Raw genomic sequence first — 17,677 nt, forward strand, 5'->3', positions numbered from 1 at the left:
ACATCATTTCTATCTCATCACTTCAGATTCCCTCACATCGCATATCGTATATTCACATCCATACATCCACATCTATATGCGTACATTCACATCTACATGCATACATCTACATCTCTATGCATACATCCACATACACATTCACATTCACCTCCATACATCTACATCTACATGCATACATCCACATCTCCATTCACATCTACATCTATACATCTACATCTACATGCATCCATCCACCTCCACATCCACATCTACATCTATACATCTACATCTACATGCATACATCCATATCTCCATTCCCATCTACATCTATACATCTACATCTACATGCATACATCCACATCTCCATTCACATCTACATCTATACATCTACATCTACATGCATCCATCTACCTCCACATCCACATCTACATCTATACACCTACATCTACATGTATACATCCACCTCCACATCCACATCCGTATCTATACATCTACATCTACATGTATACATCCACATCCACATCTATACATCTACATCTACATGCATACATCCACATCTCCATTCACATCTACATCTATACATCTACATCTACATGCATCCATCCACCTCCACATCCACATCTACATCTATACATCTACATCTACATGCAAACATCCACATCTCCATGCATGATAAAATTCTTTTAATTAATCTAGGATGATAGTTCCTAGAATATGGTAGAAAGTCCTCTTTTTATGCTTTGAATGAATTTATTTTATGCGTAATTTCTATAAAAATTTTGCCATAGCTCCGCTACTATGACTGATAAATCTCAATTTTTTTCTAAGGGATAAAGCTCATTATTAAAGAAATAATTAGAATGGTCTCTAATTGGATCATCAATCCATAATGGTCTCTAATGGGATCATTAAGAAAACAATTAGAATGGTCTCTAATTGGATCATCAATCCATAATGGTCTCTAATTGGATCATTAAGAAAACAATTAGAATGGTCTCTAATTGGATCATCAATCCATAATGGTCTCTAATTGGATCATTAAGAAAACAATTAGAATGGTCTCTAATTGGGTCATCAATCCATAATGGATTGAATCATCAATGTGCATAAACTAAAAGCATAGCAAAAAGCCATTAATTTGGCCTCAAGAATAGCTTAATCTTGGATTAAGGAAAAGCTTTATGAAAAGCTTCATTTGGATTGAGAATGGGTCATGAGTATGACCATTTCTTGAGTGAGAGAGAGAAATTATAAAAACCATTAGAATTTAATATAAGTGAAAATTAACTTCTATAGCATTTATTAAATTATGTAACTCTTCACTACTATTCACCAATTAACTTCATTAGCATTTAAAAAAAAACCATACCAATTAAACTTCTCAAGCTTGAGAGGGGTTGAGAAGAGAGAATCATTGAGAAATCATAGAAAAGATCGAAATTCAATATACTTACCTTATGATTTGCTTGATTCTTTATTCACGGTAGAGGCCCCCAACCAATCAATTGGTTTAGTATGTTGATGGAGCCACCAATGGAGATTGAAGAAAGAGAGAGGTATCAAAAACTAGTGAATTATTAAAGAATTCACAGTTCTTGGCTTAGGTAGAGTAGAGTAACAAGGCATAAGACACTATATATTTTAGCTTAGGTGGAGTAGAGTAACAAAGCATAAGACTCTATCTAGCTTGGCTTAGGTGGAGTAGAGTAACAAAGCATAAGACTCTATCTAATTTGGCTTAGGTGGAGTAGAGTAACAAGGCATAAGAGACTATATATTTTGGCTTAGGTGGAGTAGAGTAACAAAGCATAAGAGACTATGTTTTTTTCAACAAGGGGAGCCTTCTATTTATAGGAAAATTTGAGCTCCTAACCAAACAAACTGATTCTAGAATTTTCTAAGTCAGTTTGGTCACTTTTTGACCATTTTTAGGTCAGTTAAGCTAACTTTCTGGAACTAGACTTGAATGAGGAGAGAGGAGAGATGAAATATCTCAATTTTTATGAGTTTAAAACTCATTCAAGCATGTGAAATATGCACCTCCTTTAAAGAATTCCCCTTCCTTACATATGTGTCAAAATTGTATTGCTCATAGTTTTTTACTAATAAACCTTGTACATTTTCAACTCTTCATCTTATGTGAAATATGCACCTCCTTTAAAGAACTCCCCTTCCTTACATATGTGTCATAGTTTTTTTACTAATAAGCCTTGTACATTTTCAACTCTTCATCTTATGTGAAATATGCACCTCCTTTAAAGAACTCCCCTTCCTTACATATGTGTTTATTTACTAATAAACCTTGTACATTTTCAACTCTTCATCTTATGTGAAATATGCACCTCCTTTAATGAACTCCTCTTCCTTACATATGAGTTTATTTACTAATAAACCTTGTACATTTTCAACTCTTCATCTTATGTGAGCATTTACTCATTTTTGGGTATCTTCTTTTACAATTTGGATTTATCTCCTCCCTACACATGGATTGATGCTATTGGCCCATAGAAACCTTAATTGGACCATAGTCTAAAGATTTCTGAAAATCTAGGCCCTTAGACTAAGGTTCTTTATACCTATTTCCAATTAATTCCAATTGCACATTGGAAATTTCTTTTTGAATTTCTGTTTCAGGGGAACTTATTTTAATAAGATGAGTTATTTTTCTATCCAAAAATATTCATAATCTGAATATTCTCTCTCTAGAATATTCTCTCTCTAAGTTAAAACAGTTAGAAACAAGGTCTTTATATTTCTGAAGAGGGATTGATTACGGGGGAAGATACTAGACATCAAAAAGGGGGTTGGGGGAGGAATCTTACACTTATACATAAGCTCTATGCTATAAGCCTTATGCACTATGCTAACCCTTAAACCCATCACCCAAGGGTGTAATAAACATGATCTTGTCTTACATGGATAAGAGATCTTACCTTGATAACATATATAAACTCTATGAATAAAGAGAATACCTTATGCATAAAAAAACAGAGCATAAGAAATATATGTTATATGTATAAGAGAGTATAAACATTCAAAAAGCTTATGCTCTCCATCCATGCAAGGCACTCTACATAAAAAAAAAGCTTTATGCATAAAAACATAACGCATGAAGCCTTATGCATAAAGCTCATCCATAAGATTTATACATAAAACATTATGTATTAAGCTTTATGGATAGATCTTAATTCATGCATTCAGTTAGATTCATATAGCTCTATGCATAAACTCTATGTATAGATCTTGCATAAGCTTACAAGCCCTATGTATAGAGCTTTCATAATCTTACAACCTCTATGTATAAAGCCTATACATAGAGCTTATGCATTAAGCTTACAAGAAGGCTATGCATAGAGCTTTCAACAAGAAGGCTATGCAAAGATCTTGAAAAAGGCTATGCAAGCTCTATGTATAATGCCCATGCAAGCTTTCAAGAAACCTGCGGCATAGAGATTTTATAAGCTTGCAAACTCTATGCATAAAGCCTATGCATAGAGCTTATGCATAGAGATTTTACAAGCTCGCAAGCTCTATGCATACAAGCCTATGTATAGAGCTTATGCATAAAGCTTGCAAGAAGGCTATGCATAGAGATTGCAAGCTTATGATAGGTTTTATGCATAGATCTTGCAATAATCCTATCTATAAGCTTGCAAGAACCCTAAACTAACCCTAAACCTGGCACCCAAGAGTACAATAATACGTAGAAAAAAGCATAAACAAGGAAAATCGAAAGAGGGACTACCTCTTTTTTGCGAAGCTGAAGGAGAGGATTGGTGAAAGATTGGTGAAAGACCTGCAAAACAAAATATTAAACAAAGTAATTAGTAAATTAAACATAAGAATAAGAACTAATACACAAGTAATACAAAACCCTAAAATCTCTATGCATGCATTAGGAGATCTATGCATACATAGAGAGCTCTCAACATGCATAGAGAGCCAAAAAAAACACAAAACCCTAAACGCCCTATATCTTAAAAAGCAAAAGCAAGAGCATATTAGTAAAAGCAAGAGGGTAAGTTAAAGTGGAGAAGGAGAAGAGGAGAAAAACACACAACAACAAGAGTGGGTGAATGTAAAAAGACGAAAGCTTGAAGGAGATGGACGGATGCATACCTTCTCTGGATGCAATTCGACGCCGCGAAAAACAGAGAACAATAGGTTCTCGGCTGTAAAAAACTTACGAGCGTCGGTATACGCATCGGTATATGAAATTTTGGAAATTGCCTGCCCGACTATTCGCCTCCAAGTTTACGATGGGCATACCTGTTGAGATTCAAGCTCGATATGTCAGTGTGAGCCAGCTATGCTATGTGCTGGCAGATTAGGTAGGAACATGTGTGAGACATAAATGACCACGTGTCCAGCTGGTCATAGTGTGTGGACATTAGCTAGGGTTAGTAGAGTGTGGACACAACTCATTGTGTGTTGTGTGGATTATGGATTAGTGCATTATGCTTTGTGTGAGAGTGGACATGGCTTCCCTCTATGGTTAGGGTTTGCAATATACATTAGGGTTTGCTCCTGTGTGTGTGTCTCCTCCTCCTCTACCGTTCTTTCAACATGGTATCAGAGCCTTGTGCTGTTTATTAGGGTTTATGAGTGAGTGAGTGAAGAGGGAGAAGAAGAAGCTGTGAAGCTGCCATTGGAGCTGTGAAGCTTGGAGCACACCAAATACTATCAGATCTGAAAGCTTGGCCTACCGGGTAAGGTCTTCTAAACATCCTTGAGCGGATTGCAGGTGAAACAGGCAAAGGCAAAGCAAAATAGAGCAAATCAAAGCAAAGAAAAATTCTGGTTTTTGAAGCTTTCCATTAAAACTTGGGAACATTGATGTATGGTGGAAATATGTGTGATTCTGGCAAAGCAAACATGTATCTGACAATGAGGGATGTATTGGCAACTCTTATGCAAGCCCTACTGTGATTTTGGAGCAATTTACATGCATTTAATTGAGAGAAATTACTGGTTTTTTGAGCTCTCACAAAACATAGAGAAGAAAGTCAAAAATTGATGCATTTGGAGCCTATTTTTGGTGAAAATCAAAGCATTGGTGGGTTGCACACATACCCAAGTGTGTTGGGCACTCAATACCATCATCAAATAGCACTTCAATCACTCCCAAAGAGCTCTACAGCAGGCGGCGCATCCCATACAGGGGAAACAGTGCAGAAATCTGGTTTTTTGACTACGAGGAGATCAAATTCTCATCCGGTGCTTGATATCTTCCAAAATTTCTTTAGCAATTGGATGCTTTACATCTTGGAGAAGAGGGCTATGTGATTTTTTTGGCCAATGATGCTTAATTGAGCTGGGAATGAGCTGATTAAAGCAGGCTGTCCACTGGTTGCAGAGAAACAGAGCATTTTAATTGAGCAATTAATCTTTGGTGTTTTACAATTGGACAAATTCCTCTTACATGGAGTTGATGGACACTATTGCTAAGCCAATGAATGCCTGGTTGCTCAATTTGGTGAAATATTGAAGGAATTAGAGCCAAATCATTACTGGTTTTTCTGGTTTTTCTGTTTTTTCCAAAAACAGAAAAAGGGGTTTTCAAAAATTGATAATTACACATGTCAGATGGAGTTGATACTCAACATTGAGGTTCATTAGGTGTCAATGCAAGTTGCCTAGACTTGATTGCATCATTACATTGCGATTTGGAGCCTTGGAAGGCGTGTCAATACAGGGTATTCCGCACTGCGTGAGTCAGTTCATCTCAGATGATTACAGGTTGATTTTCTACATCAAATTTGGAGTTTGTTGGCCATCTTGGAGTATCTGAAACATTCATTGGAGTGTGGTTGAGCTGAGGAAGGCTCACTTACAGATTTGAAGTGTGCGGAAGGTGTATGCATTGAGCGAACATGTCGGACAATCCAGTTCAGATTGTTGGTGAGAAGCTGGATAGGAAGAACTTCCAGGCATGGAAGTACAGGATAAAGAGTTTCTTGAAAGGGAAAGGATTCTGGAATCTCATTACAGGTGCTGAGCCAGAGCATGAGCTACCTCGGCAACCTACACAGCAGCAGCTTATTGCTCATAAGCAATGGTCAGAGAGAGCATTCAAAGTGCTGCATTATTTATCTATATGTATATCTGATGCTATGCTCATACACATTCAGGATGCTGAGAATCCCAAAGATGCATGGGATACTTTGGTCAAGATGTTTGATACAGATACGAGTGCTCGCAAGTCTCAATTGCGACAGCAGATACACAATGTGAAAAGGAATAAAAGGAGCATACATGACTATGTGCAAGAAATCAAGAAGTTTGCAGATGCATTGGCCACAATAAATGCCCCCATGCCTGATGATGATTTGGTGGATATTACCTTGAGTGGTCTTGGCAAGGAATACAAATCCTTTGATACATCTATCTCAGTGAGGAGTACAGGTCTACCCGACTTCGATGAGTTGGTTTCCCTCTTGTTGGTTGAGGAAATCAAGCTCAGTGATTCATTTCTGGATGCATCTACTAGCCATGATGATGGCAGAAATCAGGCATTTTACTCGCAGAGAGGTTTTAGAGGCAGGGGGAGATTTGCATCGCGTGGACGTGGTGGTAATGGTCGTGGATGGCAGGATAGACCTCCACAACAGAATTTTCAGCCTTCTTATGGTGCTCGAGGTGGTCGTGGTTATGCACCGATGATACCCAGCATGTCATTACACATGTTGGAAGTGTACCATTGGTCATGCATAATGGTCAGACAAAGTCTATGTCAGATGTGCTGTATGTGCCTTCAATCACTAAAAGCTTGGCCTCAGTTGGTCAAATGGTGGAACAGGGATTACAGGTTAGATTCAACGAGCATGGATGCTTTGTTGAAAACTTCAAACATGGATGTAGAGTGATTGCTAAAGGCAAGAAAGAAGGAAGACTGTTTAAGCTAGATGCTGGAATTCCTGAGCTAAAATCAGCCATGTTCTCAAAGAGCAGGAATGTGGTACAGGATATTGATATGTGGCACAAGAGGATTGGCCATGTCAATATACAGAGATTAAAGAACATGCAAACAAGAGGCATTGTCAATGGTTTGCCTAGGTTCAAATATGATGGACATATGCATGTTTGTGAAGCCTGTCAGTTTGGGAAGCAGGCAAGGTTGAGATTTCCTAGAGAAGGAAATATGAGTAACAGGCCACTTGAGATCGTGCACAATGATGTATGGGGTCCTGCACAAAACCCATCTATCAAAGGCAGCTTATACTATGTTACAGTCATTGATGACTTTAGCAGGATGACATGGATATACTTTCTCAGGGAGAAGAGTGAAGTATTGGAAAAATTCATGGATTTCAAAGCTTTTGCAGAAAAGCAGTATGGCTGTTGGATTAAATGTCTGAGGACAGATGGAGGTGGTGAATACACCTCAAAAGCTTTTGAGCATTTCTTGAGGAAGCATGGAATAAGAAGACAGTTGACATGCAAGTATACACCTCAGTAGAATGGTGTGGGCTGAGAGAAAGAATAGAGTTATATGTGAAGTGGCAAGGGCAATGCTTAATGAAAAGAGCATGCCAGATTACTATTGGGCAGAAGCATGTGCTACTGCAGTATACATATTGAACAAAACACCTACAGCAGCCATTCATGGAAGCACGCCAGAGATGCGGCTCACAGGTTACAGGCCAGACATTGGACATCTTAAAGTTTTTGGATGCATAGCTTATGTTCATGTGCCTGATGAAAGGAGAAGAAAGTTGGATCCTAAGGAAGAGAAATGTATATTTGTTGGATATGCACAGGATCGAAAAGCCTACAAGTGTTATAATCCACAAACTAGACAAGTGGTCATCTCACGTGATGTGGTGTTTGATGAGCTTGCTAGTTGGTATAAAGCAAAAGATGAGGGTGTTATTGAGTCACTTGAGGCTGATGTACATGTGAACTTGCCATCACAAGCAAGTTCTAGCTCTACTACTATGTCTGGGCCAGCAGAAGCTGAGAGTAGCAGTGTACGTCCATGGTCAGGACGTTTGAGGCATGAGAGTGTAAGCACTGGGAATAGTGCTATGGACAAAGGCAAAAAGAAAGTTGAAGGAATTGGAATCACAGGATATGAGTCATCCAGTTCTGAAAGTTTGGATGAGGAGCTTGGCATACCTGTTTTACGCACACCTGGTGCTAGACAGGACAGATATGTGCCACCACATGCTAGAGTCACAGGTGTACAGAGTGACCCGCATGCATTGCGGAGATCCCAGAGAGTCAGATATCCTGTTGATAGATTGACATATAGAGATTTTGCTATGCACTATGCATACATGACATCTATGGTAAAGCATGTGGAACCTACATGCTACACAGAGGCTATTGGAGAGCATGTATGGGAGAAAGCAATGGACATAGAGATGGATGCATTGGTCCATAATGATACATGGGATTTGGTTGCCCTACCAAAGGACAAGAATGTTATTGGATGTAAATGGGTCTACAAAGTGAAGTGCAAATCTGATGGTTCTATTGAAAGACATAAAGCAAGATTGGTAGCAAAGGGATATGCACAGACCCATGGATTGGATTATGATGAGACGTTTAGCCCAGTGGCTAAGATGGGCACAGTGAGAGCAGTCACATTGCTATGGCTGGAAAATGCATCAGATGGATATTAAGAATGCATTTCTGAATGGAGATCTACAAGAGGAAGTATACATGGCACAGCTAGAAGGGTATGTACACCCTAGATATCCCACTCACGTATGCAGGTTGAAAAAGGCATTGTATGGTCTAAAGCAAGCACCACGTGCTTGGAGTGATAAGATGAGTAGATATCTTATCTCACTTGGTTTTCAGATTTCTACAGCAGATTCTTCACTCTATGTGAAGAAGACACAGCATGGGATTGTTTTACTAGTCATCTATGTGGATGACTTGATTATTACAGGTGATCATGGTGCAGATGTGATGCATATCAAGAAAGCTTTAAGTGGAAAATTTGACATGAAAGATCTTGGTGAGTTGAGATACTTCCTTGGCATTGAAGTGGTGAAAGATCATGCAGGTACTTGGTTAGTACAGCGCCAATATGCATTGGATATGTTGGCAAAGTATGGCATGACAGGGTGTAAACCTATGAGTACACCATTGGAGCAAAATATGAAGTTGCGGGCTGATTATGGCGAGGAATTGGATGATCCTTCCATGTACAGGAAGATGGTTGGTAGTCTCATATACATGACTATCACACGCCCAGATTTGAGTTATGCTGTGGGGCTAGTCAGTCAGTTTATGCAGAGCCCCAGGAAACCACATTTGGATGCAGTGAGACGCATCATGAGATATGTGAAGACCACAGCACATTATGGTCTATTTTATGAGAGTGGTAAAAGCTTGGACATTCATGGCTACACAGATGCTGATTGGGCAGGTAGCGCATATGACAGGAGGTCTACTAGTGGATATGCTTTTACACTTGGAAGTGCTGTGGTGAGTCGGAGTAGCAAAAAGCAACCTACAGTTGCTTTATCCACCAGTACAGAGGCTGAGTACAAGGGTGCAGCCATTGCTACTTGCGAGGCTGTTTGGTTAAAGAGTCTCTTGGCAGATTTATGTGAGCCTCTTGATGGGAAAGTTGTCATTCATTGTGACAACATGAGCAGCATACAGCTGGCAAAGAATCCAGTATTTCATGCGAGGACCAAACACATAGAGGTCCATTATCACTTTGTCACAGAAAAGGTGCTGGATGGTACAGTTGATCTTCACTATGTGAAGACTGATGAGCAGGTGGCTGATATCTTCACGAAGCCACTTAGCAGGGAGAAGTTTGAGTACTTTCGGACTATGTTGGGAGTACATGGGATGAGCTTGAGGGGGAGTGTTGAGAGTCTTGATATCCCAAGCTCATCTACATCTTCATCTGCAGTACATCATGAGCTTGAGAGGGGCTGTTGAGATTCAAGCTCGATATGTCAGTGTGAGCCAGCTATGCTATGTGCTGGCAGATTAGGTAGGAACATGTGTGAGACATAAATGACCGCGTGTCCAGCTGGTCATAGTGTGTGGACATTAGCTAGGGTTAGAAGAGTGTGGACACAACTCATTGTGTGTTGTGTGGATTATGGATTAGTGCATTATGCTTTGTGTGAGAGTGGACATGGCTTCCCTCTATGGTTAGGGTTTGCAATATACATTAGGGTTTGCTCCTGTGTGTGTGTCTCCTCCTCCTCTACCGTTCTTTCAACAATACCGATGTTTGACATTTGCGTCGGTATTCTAACGTGGGTATGCCCTAAACCTCTAGTAGTGTTAGAAAACAAACTGACACGTGAGTAGGGTGAAAAGTGGGAGGACTGAATGCCTCGATGGCACCATTCTAAGGACGGGTGGACCCAATTAGTCGGGTAGCTTTCCAACAGATTAAGTAAAATCCCTATGCTAGATAAATAGGTTCTCGAGCAACTCTATTCTAGAAGACTAGGCATGGATGAGGAAAAAAGCATTGTCTCTAGGAATCAAGATTAGTAGTTGCCCAAATTATGATCAATTACCCTATGGGTAGTTTGACTTTTAGAAGACCACGCTCCACCTGCGGGGGATAGGACTAGGTCTTACCTATACAAATCGTATCCTTGAATCTTTACATGGTCAAGGTGTCGAGACGAGTAGGAAATTTTCTCTAAGCTAAGACTTAGTAGACTATCTTAAGTGTTTCCCCTATTTTGGAAGGGAGGAACCTTACAATTGGTATCAGAGAAAAGGCTATCAAGGGATTAAAACAAGTGATTGTTTGTCATATGAGGATGAATCAATCATCTCTACTAGCCATAGAAGTGGTTTGAATATCCTCCATGTTGAGACAATCATCGTATGAAATTGTGCTTGTATCTTGGGGGTGCACACACAAGATATTTGTACAATAAATTTGAGAACTAAGATTGGGGAGGAAACCTTTTAAGGAAAAACATAGGGTGATCAAATTAAGAAACTTGTGAGAGATTGAATGAATAGAAGGACTACAAAAGAGATAAAGTGACTAACACACATAATAGAGTATATACAAGCGGTCCATAATGTGAACACACTAAGAGGAGTGGGTAGATGCAGTCCATAATGTGAACACACTAAGAGGAGTGGGTAGATGTGGACTAGTCGGTGTAGTCCAGCTGTAGAATTGTTGGCGAAGATATATCGGTGCCAGCTACCAAACTCGTTAGTGATATATCGGTGCCAGCTACCAAACTCGTCAGTGATATAAATGTCGAATGGTCATGTAGGCGCCTCGTGAGTGTTAGCTCATGTTGAGCGCTTGACATCTCAACACTCCTCCTCAAGCTCAACTCCAGCTCATGAACTCCAAGCATATCTCAGAATCTACGGAGCTTCTCAGCTCCCAAGGCCTTCATGAAGCTGTGTGCTGACATAGGCTAAGTCGATGTCACCTGCCACCACAAGACTCTCTCTCTGATGAAGTGGTAATGCACCTCAATGTGTTTTGTCTGTGGAAAATTGGGTTCCTGGCCAACTATATACTGCTAAGGTTGTCACAATATATGACAACCTTTCTCTCCACATGCAACCCCAAATCAACAACAAGTAGCTTATGTAACCAAGCTACCTCACATGTTGCCACACCACAGCTCCTCTATACTCTGCCTCTGTGCTCGACATGGCAACTGTGGGTTGCTTCTTGCTGCTCCATGTCACAGCAGCACTCCCCAATGAAAACATGAATCCACTGGTAGATCTCCTGTCTGAGATTCTACCTGCCCAATCTGCATCTATGTACCCATATAGCTCAAATGGTACACCTGCTACATAAAACAATGCATAATCAACACTAGCCCTCAAGTATCAAAGTGTGCATCGCACACTATCAAGATGTGGTTTGCATGGAACCTGCATAAACTGGCTCTCTAAGCCAATAATGTAGCTCAAATCTGGCGTGCTGATCGTGACATAGATCAGACTTCCCACAATCTTCTTGAACATAGTTGGATCCTCCAACACATAACTTGCATCCACACTAAGCTTGCCATTTTGATGTAATGGAACCGAGATTGGCTTACAATCAGTCACCCCATACTTGGACAATATATCCAATGCATACTGTCTCTATGACAGCCAAATACCCTTAGGTGTGCGAATGACCTCAATTCCCAAAAAGTAGCGCAGATCTCCCAAATCCTTCATCTGAAACTTCCTTTTGAGAAGACTTTTCACATGCTCAATATTTTCCAAAGTTTTCACCCCCAACAATAAGATCATCTACATATATGGTGATGATCACAATACCCTTATCACTCTTGCACACATACAAAGCGTGATCTACATATGCCATATGAAAACCAATAGTGACAAGGTACTCAGCAATCTTGTCATGCCATGATCGTGGAGCTTGCTTCAGCCCATACAAGGCCTTACGAAGCTTACATACATACTCCGGGTGATCTGTATCCTCAAAACCTGGTGGTTGATCCATATACACCTTTTCTTACAAGTCACCATGCAAGAACACATTTTTGACATCCATCTGATGTAAAAACCAGCCTTTAGCTGTAGCCACCGTAACTCTCACAGAGCTACCATCTTTGTAACTAGGGCAAATGTCTCCTCGTAATCAATCCCATGCTTCTGTGCATATCCTTTGGCTACCAATCTAGCCTTGTACCTACTTATGCTATCATCACTGTTATGTTTCACCTTCTACACCCACTTAGCCAATAGCTTTCTTGCCTTTAGGCAATGGCACCAAATCCCGAGTCTCATTTCCTTTCACAATGCATCCATCTCCTCATCCATAGCTTTCTACCGGCACACATTTCCAATAGCCTCATCAAAGCATGTGGGTTTTACAACCTACACAACTTTTGCCATATACGCATAGTGATGTGCCACCACATAACCATCATAAGTCAACCTCTGCACAGGATTTTTGACTCTTCCAGATCTTCATAACTTTGCATTCATGGCTTCCATAGCCTTCTTCACACCACGTGTCCTCATTGCTGGAATCCCAAGCTCCTCATCAAGGCTCATCTCCAAGCCACTAGAATCTCCATCAATAAGAGAATGCCCTGCAGAAATGTCAGGCATACCAAGGGCCTTAACCACTTTCTCTTTCCCTTTAAACTTAGGCAGCCCTGTCACAATTTCTTTAGTCTACATAGACTTCATTCTTCACACATTAACAAGCCCGATTCTCTTATGCCAAATGTCTGTATTTGCAACAACTCCTAAACCATTTGCAAACATTGCAGCACTCACTTTCTTCAGGCATATTCACATTCAATGTAAACATTCTCCCCACTATATGTTGCCTTTTGCAACCAACCTGCACTTACCTTTGAAGTCTTCTACATAATAGCCATCAGGGTTAAACTGAACCTACTTGCTCAATCATCTAGCCAACAGAAACCAGATTCTTTGTAATGTTCGGAACATGAAGTACATCTGCAAGAAGGTACTTCACTTTACCATCCTGCCATAGACAATGGCACATCTCCAACATGGGCAATCGGATGAGCATTGTCATCCCCTGTTTCAACAAAACCTAGTCTTTCAAGACTCTTCATTTCCTTGAACCACTCACCATGACTTGTCATGTGTGTTGCATGCAAATGAAGATCAATACAAGGATGCCGAGGATGCAGCAAAAAAAGATACTTAGGGCTCTTGAAAAGAGTTCCACTTTGTAGATGAATGTGGGAGAGGGTTTGATAATAATCCCACATGGGGACTTATGGGAGTCCTAGAATTTTTGTATAAAAGGTGGCTCATTTGAGAGCTTAGACACACTTTTGGGCTTAGTTCATGCAAGAGCTCCTTTGAGAGACCTACTCTCCCTCTTCTCCATAGAGGTGAAGACTCTTCTCTCACCCCATCTCCATCATTGTATGAGGTAAATCTCTTCATTGAATCATTAGCAATGTCATGAGTCTTTCTCATCCTCTTCTCTAATCATTTTACTCTTATGCATGCTTTTAGTATTTCATTTTTGAGTACATGGATTGATTTGAAGCTTTCATGGAAGCTTGATGCTTGAATGTGTGCATGCTTGTAGGAAGATAGGAGTGGAGTGAGGTCTTTCTCTTTGCTTGAGTGCATAGTGATTGTATTCCTCTTGCTCGTATTTGTGAATGAAGGGGTGTGTAGGAATGAGGACAAGTTGAGCTTGTGTGTATGCTTAGTCTAGTGTCAAGTGATGGTAGCCATGAGCATTCTCTCCATTTGTGGATAAGCTCTTGTGCACCGGTACGGGTCGAATCCCTAGCTCCGACAGGGATGCAAATCCCATTGGATTGAGCTTAGTGTGGATCGTACTCCTCTTGCTACAAGAGAGAGAGTTTTCCGTCTCTCCATTGGCGCCGCTGCCGGGGAGAAGACTTAAATCCGGTTGAGAGTGTGTGGAAACCACCACTATTTCCTCTTTTGGTTGCAAAACCATTGAGTGATTAGGTTAAGTTTGGGTGTGTGATCCCGGTGTGAGTGGATAAGGTTAACCATTGATGAGCGGTTGAGGTTTCTCCCGCATTGTTTTTTTTATGTTTCATTGCTTTTATGCTTTTTCAAGTACCGTTCATTATGCTTACCTTCATTGTTTCTTGTCATTTCATTCTTTCATGCTCTTCGTTAACACGTGATTAGTAAAAAAAAGAAAAAGAAAAGAGGTGCGTTGCTAAGCTCTTCCATAGCTTATGCAAGCCCCATAGACTCCCAAGCAAGAAGTCCGCTTAAGGATGAGAGGGGAGAGGGAAAGAGAAGGGAGATAGGAAGTGTTGGTGGCGACCTTTCTTTTGATGTTTTGTCGTGTTGTTATCGTGTGGGGAGGCATCTCCATAATTACAGCAAAGAAAAAATAAATAGATATATATATATATATCTATTTATACACATATATATACATTGGGGAGGCTTCTGCAGCAAAGAAAAAAAAATATATATATATATATATATATATTACATTGGAAAGGCTGTGGAGGTTCGAAGGACAGTTAGAAGACGGCTTTTAAAAAAAAACAAAAACAAAAACATTTATATTTATATATATAATCATTTTTGTTAACGAGTGGTGCAGGCTGCTGGGCGGCGTTGGCATAAGCAAGGCAGCTGCGTAGCAAAGGAAACTATATATATATATATATATATATATATATATATATATATATAGTTTCGCTAAGGTTTTAGTGGAGGTGGCCGGCGGCGATAGCACAGGCGGGGGCGAAGCTGGCGCGGGCGCAGAGGCTGAAAGGAGGCAAGGAGGTGGCAGCAGCCTGCAGTGGGCGAAGCTGTAGACGGCGGCTGGAGGTGGTGAAGCGCCTGCAGCAGCTAAGAGAAGCGTCGGCGTAGGCAGCTGCAGCAGAGGCGTTGGCGTAAGCGGCTGCTGGCTGACGTTGGTGTGGAGACCGGCAGTAACAGCAGCAGCGACAGCAAAGCAGTAGGAGGGCGGCGTTGAGCAGACGAAAGGCGAAGCTGTTGAGGCTGCGAACAGTTGCAGAAGAAGGCCGGGCAGCAGAGGCTGGTCAGTGGAAGGCGCCTGCTGTGGCCAACGCAGCAGCGTGGAGGCATTGAAGGAGAAGGCCGGCAGAAGCAAAGCGAAGGCGCGTGGAGCCGGCGGCAAATCCGGCGAACGGCGTGCGAAAGATAAGGTTAGTGGGATTTTTTGTTTTTTTTGTTTTTTTTTATTTTTTTTAAATTTTCATGATTTTTGTATTTTTTTAAAAAAAATAATAAAAAAATTAAACAATAAAACAATATATATATATATATATATATATTTTTATTGAAAAAAAAAAGAATTAAAAAAAAAGAAGGAAAAAAAGAAGAAAAAAAAAAGAAAAAAAAAGGGGAAAAAAAAGAGAACAATTAAATATTAAAAAAATAAAAAAAAATAAATTATTTATTTTTTAGGAGTCCATATTATTTGCATAATTTTTATTTTTTCATTTCTGTAATTTTTAGCATAATTAGAGTAATTTGCATTGTTTTAAATTTTTGTAATTAAAATATATATATATATATATATATATATATATATATATATATATATATATATATATATATATATATATATATATAAACAACAAAACAAAACAAAAGGAAAAAAAGAAAAAAATAAAAAGAAGAAAAACAAATTTTATTTTGTAACCATTGTTCATTAATTTTGCATAATTTAAGTAGTTTGCATTTTTTTTAGAATTTTCGTAATTACATGCATCATTAGTAGATTTATATTTTTTACAATTAGGCACGACATTTATTAGTTAAAAATTTAAAAAAAAATAATATAAAAACAAACAAACAAACAAACAAACAAACAATAAAAACCAACAAAAGGAGGAAAAAACAAACAAAAGAAAATTTTTGATTTTTTACAGTTCTTCATTTTTTTTAATTTTTTGCATATTTAGTTTAACTTGCATTTTTTAAATTTTTGTAACTTTGTGCATAATTAGTATTTTTTAGTGTGATTCATAATTTTTGTGTTAAAAAAAGTAGAAATCATAAAAACATAAAATCATTTAAAAAAAAACAATAAAAATAATAAAAAAATAGGTTAGATAAGTACACCATACATTTTCTTTTTTAATTGTCTCTAGTGGTTAGGTAGGGAATATATATATATATATATACATATATATATATATATTTTCAAAAAAAAAACAAAACACAAAAAACCAAAACTAAAACAAAACCAAACACATTAAAAAAAAAAAACCAAAACAAAATTTGACCTTATGCACTTACGGTCAGGACGTCTGATAGATTCTGCCATAGGGCCTAGGGCACCTTCTAGAGTACCTACTCAGGAAAGTGGGACCCAATCGGTAGGCAATTTGGCAGATATTGCTGAAACCCTTACTGAATCCCAATCCGATACCCTTTCCTCCAGAACAACTAGTTCATTGTCCATGGACAATCTAGTGCCGACAAATAGTCATCCCGTAGCCCCAAATAGGACACCCACACAATCCTTTAATCCATTTGAAGCCGATACCATGGGGTTAACATTCAATGTGAGACTCCAATATGTCTACACAAATGCTCAAGGAGCTGAGATCTTTAGGGATCCACAACAACGGTATCTTGTTAAGATAGCCGACATATTGTCAGAACTTGATAGAGCACCTCTAGTCAATGACCAGGGTAACATGTACATGGGTGGAGATGGTGTTCGCTACGAAGTCACCTACCATCCAGAAAAGGTAGACAAATTAGGGGAGCTCTCTAAAACTGAGTTGTTAGACTATTCACAACTTTCCAGAGCAAAAGAGTCTAGAGATGACTGGCTTATCGAGCCGGACATGCCTGGACCATCCAATGCCCAGTCCTCAAAGCCGTCCATAGATGATTTACTTCATGTAGATCTAAATTTGGAAAGGGATAGGAAAGGCAAGAGCAAACTGGATCAGGGGGCTGAAAGCCAATGGGAGTTTGTACGACAAATTCCTGTGACAAAGGTCTTACAGGATGACCCACTTCAAGAGGTCTATAAGGATTTGTTAGAGGGATACTATGCCACAACAAAATCGCCAGAGCTGGATCTTCCTCTAGCTCATGTGGTGGTAGTTGAGAAGCTTGCAGGACACATGAACAGAATAGTTGATAAATCGGCCAATGAATACCGAACCTTAGATTGGAAGGAGATTCGGGAACTCACGTGGAAAGGACAACCATTATTTATGGAAGTGTTATCAACAATTACAGCCAAACCAGGAGAGACAGCCTTTCTTGGAGAAACTGT

This window comes from Cibotium barometz, chromosome 53, assembly GCF_041138505.1.
Source record: "Cibotium barometz isolate CiBa-2024 chromosome 53, ASM4113850v1, whole genome shotgun sequence".
Classification (NCBI taxonomy): domain Eukaryota; kingdom Viridiplantae; phylum Streptophyta; class Polypodiopsida; order Cyatheales; family Cibotiaceae; genus Cibotium; species Cibotium barometz.